The 7,229-nt window shown below is 32.2% G+C and overlaps 1 long non-coding RNA gene across 1 annotated transcript in view; it reads right to left on the reverse strand.

Moving 5' to 3' along the window:
- Nucleotides 1-4,146: 4,146 nt before the first annotated feature.
- LOC107021524 overlaps nucleotides 4,147-7,229 on the reverse strand; it is a 5,133-nt gene continuing 2,050 nt past the window's right edge. Inside the window, exons 3-4 of the long non-coding RNA XR_001457038.2 lie at nucleotides 5,722-5,799; nucleotides 4,147-4,396 (exon numbers count right to left, since the gene is read on the reverse strand). This is a non-coding gene — a long non-coding RNA (uncharacterized LOC107021524). The remainder of the gene's footprint in view (nucleotides 4,397-5,721; nucleotides 5,800-7,229) is intronic.

The raw sequence follows: 7,229 nt of genomic DNA on the forward strand, positions 1-7,229 counted from the left end.
CGACGGCCCGTCGTGCTCATGACGGTCCGTCGTGGGTTCCGTCGACTCAGACAGTTTTTCCAGAAATAAAATCTGCTGCTTAAAACGACTAAACAGGTCGTTACAAATAAGCAGATAGATGAAGAGGTTTCATTCGCAAACTGTGTATGTCCAGTTGAGGAACGAGTTTGTATTTATGTGTTTTACGAATGACATAAAACTTCAATAAAGAAATTTAAGAATACTCTAGGGGCACTATAAGGACAACCAAAAGTTCACTTCACTTATTTATAAGAAAAGTAAATCTTGGAAAAAGAGTTAAAAAAAACTCCTTTGAAAAAATGTCCGGCAGATAGCTAAGGTGATAACAATACTTGTCTGACCACCCCTAACTGATCGATTAGTTAATAACCTATAAATTAAAAAGAGTACATAAACAAGATGCACCATAGAATCAAATTCATTCATACACGTAGGAAAGCAGAAACTTACCTTTGATGAGAAGAGTACTTACTCTAAGAATGCATAATTTTTTTTATCAAGCAGCAATCGACAAAAGCTAGACCAACAGATGAGCTATCCTGATGAGCGATCAGTGATGAGTAGTGGCCAGAGAAGGCTGAAATCCTTCTTTTAACACATGCCACTGCTGAATAATTTTCTAACTTTAAACAATCTACAATTTTTTTCTTAAATATGTATGAATCCAAAAAAGAAGATTTTGTATTAATCACATTATTATATAGCAGAAGCTAAACACCTAAATCCCTTTAACCAACGCTTCCTATTGGTTAGTAGTAGATAATGTAGCAGCAAGCCAAAAATTGTTAGAAGAAACTAAGGCAACAGTAAATCTAGGTGCAACAATACATCTGTCGTAAGTTAAAGCAGGCCAACAATAGGTTGTATAATCTATTTTTAAAAATAAACAATGGGTTGTAAGGAATAAGAAGTTGTGACGCAAAGGCAAAAATAGAACTTACAATTATCCAGCAGTTAAGGCAAGGAAAAATACATGTACACACGATACAATAAGGGTCTTGTATATTGATGATATGAGCTAATGAACATGGAAGATTGATATGAATTTATGATGATGTTGTCTTTGTTTATGAACATGTTTTATATTGTTCTGATCCTTGTCCTATATATTGTCTCTTGTCTGTGCATAAAGTAGTAAACAATCTTATAGGAAGTGTTATGTTGCCATAAGGAAGCCTAAAAATCAGTTGACCAAAGTTAATACGGATGTCATTTTGTAAGTGGAGACAAGAAATGGTGGACAGTAATGCATGAATTCAATCCAGTACCAGTTTAACCTTACAAGAAGGAAGATTCAGAATGATAATAGATGCCACATGTGAAACAGACCAACAGAAACTCACAGCCATATGTTTCCCCGGCTTTTTTGGCCTTAGAAGATTAATGCCTAACACTATCATGAAATTTTTTGAAGGCTTGACCCGCTAGAAAGTTGACAGCACCATAGAAAAGATTTGGAAGTCAATACTTGCTGCCATGTGATGGACTATATGGAATTAAAGAAGTAGAAGATGCTTTGATGACCTCTCAACTACACAAGTTATGCTCAAAGTTAATGTTTTTTGCATTTATGCTTCAAAATAACAATCCAGGTGCAAGAACTTTGCATTTTAGATCATAATCATTAAGTCAAAACTCATGTATACACTCATTTGTCTTAAATGGTTGCCTAAAAAACATAACTCCTTTAAGTTAAATGCCGATGGAGGCCTTTGATGTTGTTTCTGACAGGGGAGGACCAGTTGGTTATACGAAATCATACATGTAAAACTTACGAGATCATACGTTGATTTTTGCTGCTGACAACTTATTGTTTAGGAAAATGTATTTTGGGTTTCACACATACTATTCATGTTGCTGACAGCTTATTGTTTATGTTACTTGCCCGTTTTCATGGACTTAAGCTTTCTTAATACACAACCTACAGTAATCATCGAAATTAATTATATAGATGTACTTGGTCTTACATATGCTCCTACTTCATAGTTTAGTCACATTCTACATGATTATGGCTGGATACTCCACCAACTATCTAAAAGGTTGCAGTAGATTGGGTAAGACAAGTTTAAGTGATGACATATTGAATGGAATATCTTCTTTCCGAGAAGAACCTCTTTTTGTCCAACACACCCTCGCAGTTAACCAAAAGTCAACACGACAGAGAAAATTCTACAAGTGGGATCTTATTTTCCCACTACTATTGAACTCAACCATAATTACAGTGTACTTTTCATTAACTGTAGAATTATCAATGCAACACAGAACTCCCTGTACTCTTACCTATTTCAATGATATGTTTAATTCCCTTCAGATAAAAGAAAGAAGCCATCAAACAATAGTTTGGATTCACGTTAACTGATGGATTCTTATTAGATTAGCGGCATCGTATGTTTTTCCATGTCTTTAACCATTACAAACATAGAGAAAACCAGAAACGAGCAAATGAATACACATAAAATATGACGAGTAGACCAAAAAAAGAAGAAGTTATCAAATTGTATTTTAGATTCCTTGTAATATAGAGAAAAGTATTCTTATTAGTGCAGCATATTATGTTTTTCAGTGTGTTGAACTATAAGAAATATATAGAGAAAAGTATATACAGCAACTCAGTACATATAACATATGACTAGCACATGTTATATGATGCAATAAAACAAAAGTAGCTATAAGTATTTGGATTCATGTTAACTATCTGATTCTTATTAGTACATAAACATAAGTTTTTCAGTGTATTTGAATCACAAAATAGATGATTAAAATAGAAACAAAAGAATTAGTACACATAACAAACGACGGGAAGAGGTTAAATGATGCAGTTCACTTCAAAGAATTTGAATCTTAAGAATTGTGGAGATTTTTTATCATAATTATCAGATTAATCAATAATTATCATCATTATACTTTTTTATTATTAGAACTTATCTATGTAAGTTTAAGAAAACCAAAAAAAAAAAAAACCTAAACCGAAACCTAAAATTTGGAAAAATATAGAATTGAAATAAATTATTCATTCCATGAAGAAATTTACATATATAATAACAAATTTACCTTGAAGAAGAGATGGTAACTCCAAGAACACGTCTATATACTATCATTCACAGCAAATTGAGAGAGAGCAATAAGAACATAAACCTATCTATTGATTCTCCTCTAACAAACCTAAAAGAGACGCAATGCTTTAAAGATTTTTCTATAAACATCACTCTATTTTCTATAACTGGAATGGAGAGAAGTTGTTCTTGAAAGGCTTGCTATGCTTCATCTGCTTGCTAATTTCTCTAACAACCATGGAAAAAGACAAATGTCGAGTATATGAATAATGTTTTCTTCACAAAGGAGTGGGAGTGGTGGGAAAACATGTGTAGTTGAAAGATGGAAGAGTGTAACTTAATTACTGTAGTGTCTTTTTTATTTTTATTAACAATCGGATACTAATTTTATTTACAATATGATATTATCATGTTGTGGATGTTAAATAGAAAACGGAATTATAACGACAGAATGAAAACGTTGTCGCTATAAATATACCTTTAATGACCGGATTCATATCCCGTTGTTATGACTTGGTCGTTAAAAGTATCACTACAACATTTTGTCTATAACCACCCTAGAAATACTTTTTGACTTTAAGCCACACTTTTTCAGGGGTGTCTGAAAGTCCCGTAACCTTAGAGTTTAGGCTTAGCAGCTATGCTTAAAAGCGTTCAAAAAAGGCAAAAAGGCGACGCTTTTGCAGCTACGCTTAAAAGTGTTGCCTTATCAACTACACTTTTAAGCATAGCCTTAAAGGAAAAAAGGCCACGCTTTTCAGCTACGCTTAAAAGTGTGGCCTTAGCAGCGACACTTTCAAGCGCAGCCTGATAGGAAAAAGGCCACACATTGCAGCTACGTTTAAAAGTGTTGTCTTGCCTACTACACTTATAAGCGTGGCCTTTGCTACCATACCTGCTACACTTTAAAGTGTAGCCTTTGCTACCATATTGCGCACAATTAGGAAGTCTTGACTTTTATATCTAATATATTACAACACTTTGAAGTGTAGTCTTTTCCCATATGCACACACAATTTATATGCCACAATTCCTAAGTAAAATACACCAATATTGTTTTGCAATAAATAATCTCAAACATTAAGTACTCTTACAAATTTATAGATTTTCCATAAACGTCAAAACATAATGTGTTGTGTACATACACAAACTTATAAAGCAATATTCTAAATGTGTACACAATAGTTCAAAAAGTACACTTACAATAGTTCAATATATTCCACCAGTGAATATATTTCACAAAATCAAATACAATGTATTCAAACTTTTAGAATAGCTCAAAACTCTTCATCATCCACTTAAAATTTGTTCACCTCCATTTCCCTACACAAATCAGATTGCGAAGGTTATAGAATAGGCAAGAAATTTCATACTGCAACATTATTGAAGAGGCAAGAAATCCTGATTGCAGTAGTTTATATAATCATTCGTGCTTTAAATATATGTTACTCTCTATTTACTGTTAAGAGGTAATATTGCTCAATTTGCAAAATGTACTTACTACTAAGGAACTTGGAAACTACATAATGTGTTCCATATTGCAAAATAATTTTCCTTGAAGGCAAACTGCCCAACCTGCCCAACTATACCAACCTGCCCAACAATTCCAGATTGCAAAAACAGTGAATCATATTTTCCTTGAAGGCAAATGCTTTTTAGCTTTTGGTTACCTGAAGTTATTTCCTAGAAATTATCCCAACTCTCATTATAGTTTACTCGATACACAGTCAATTAGACGTAGTTATCAACCTTCACTACTCAAAACTATCTTTAATGCATTAATACACTCCTCAAACAGGTCATAGAATGATCTATCCCCACTGTTGCTGCATGTATTTTCCATACATAACTAGCTAAATTTCTGGTAACTAAGATATTTTCAATATCATCCCTCCTTGCCCTGTAACAGCGAAAACTATCATACCCTCTTTTCCAAACGTGTTATGTTTTTAAAGGCATATGCTTGTGCCAAATAAAATTATTAGTAGGATCCTTAGATTGTTTTTTCCTAATCCTCTCCCAGGCAGTAGATACTGTAAAACTGCCATCTTAAGAGGGAATCCAGTTTGCAAAAACAGTAAGTCATAATTTTCTTGAAGGCAAATGCTTTTTAGCTTTTAGTTATCTGAAGTCATTTCCTAGAAAACTATCCCAACTCTCATTATATTTTACTCGATAAACAGTCAATTAGACATTGTTATTAACCTTCAATACTCAAAACTATCATCAAGACACTATCGTCATACCATATATAACAAACCCAACTCTTAAATATGTCCTACAAACAAATTCCAAGGTAAAACATTTTCCCCTGGAAACATACTAAATACATAATGTACATTTCATAAATCAGGGAACAAATCCAAACAGGATGACACTCTGGCAAAACAAAACTTCATAAAAGAAATAGGATGCTAGCAGGACAATGAACAACTAGGAAACAGAAGTGTAAAAGTAATTGGTAGTATCACAAGCCCATAAATCAAAATAAAGGATAGAAGCAGTTTGAATTCCAACCATAACGAACAAGCCATTAACAACAACTAAAAAGAGAACTTTTAAGCATTTAGAGTTTTCGCCAGCATTCAACAATATTCAAAACTATATCGAGATCTCTTTTTCTTGATAGCAGTAAACTAATCACATACCTTTGCAACTCCAATTTTGAAAAGATCTCTTTTTCTGCTTCTACGCCAGTTTCATATTATTGCAGGATCCCTTTCAAACTAGAATATATATACAATGTCAAATATGATTGTTGGCGGAAAAGTAGCCAAGTAGAAGGAAAATGCTATGAGTTGAACAATAAGTAGAAGTTAATGCAACATCTACCCTATCAAAATAAAGCAACTTGACTATATTGTTTGAACTTAGGCTTTTGTATAGAGAACTTGAATTTCAGATCTTTCTCAATAAAAATTTCATATCAATCATGCAAAAACTAGATTTACAGATATATTGTGGATTACGATTTTTCCACTATATATAGCACAACAAGATACCACAACACATTTTTAAACTGCAACATAGACATAAAATTTTTAAGTTGATCCCTTTTTCCTTGGGTGGTAGGGAAGGGGATAATAAGGTGGGGATTGAACATAGACATAAAAGTTCTGATAACCAATCAACTAAGCTACTAAAATTTCCAGAAAAATGATCTTTGATTAGCCCAAAAAACCCAACAAATCATTACCACTAACAAAGTTCATTATAAACTAAGAAGAACAAAAATAAACAAAAAGGGATACTTAAATTCATTAAGCATTAATTTCATTACCCCAATCAATAACTATTACTCAAGCAAAATAAAAAGGGTGCAAAAAATAACAAATCTTGAAAAAATATCAGTCTTTTATCACTCATAATTTACTGAGAAACTTAACTACTAACACAAATAGAAAAAAAAAGGATTACCTTAGATTCATTAGAATTAATTTCATTACTCCCAGCCATAACTATTCATCAAGCAAAACAAAAAAGGACCACAGAAAAATCAAATCTTGAAAAAAAAGAGTTTTTATGTATCACAATTTGTTGAAAATTGACCAATAGTAGACAATTGACTGTTAATTAGACAAAAAGGTATATTTATATACTGATTTATTGGTTCCTAGTTTTTGGATTTCAATTAGAAAAGAAGAAATGACAGTTTCTGAAACAAGAACAGAGAAAAAAAATAATACCAAAGAAGAGATAGAGAAGAAGATGAAGATGAAAAGGAAAAAATATAGAAAGAAAGTAAAATTTAATGCTTAAAATAGAGATAGAGATGGATGAAAAGAGAAGAAAAAGACAAAGAAATCCCCTTAGTGCAAATATTGTTTCCGCCACTCCCGCAAATGCCAAGACAACTACAACAACAGTAACATACCAATAAAGTCCCACGAGTGAGTTCTAAGAGGGTAAAGACCCACCCAAGAATCGTAGGGATCAAATATACGTTGAAATAGGTTAAACAGAAAATAGATAAAAAAATTCGATTTTCACATAGATAATAAGTGGATTAAGCGACACACAATGTGGTGGTTTCATAAATAAACAAACACAAGCGAAAAATCACAATAACTTAAAATTTTCATAAATAAAGAAATCATGTAAGTTATAACAAGCAACATATATATATATATATATATATATATATATATATATATAT

Source organism: Solanum pennellii, chromosome 6 (assembly GCF_001406875.1).
Source record: "Solanum pennellii chromosome 6, SPENNV200".
Taxonomy (NCBI): Eukaryota; Viridiplantae; Streptophyta; class Magnoliopsida; order Solanales; family Solanaceae; genus Solanum; species Solanum pennellii.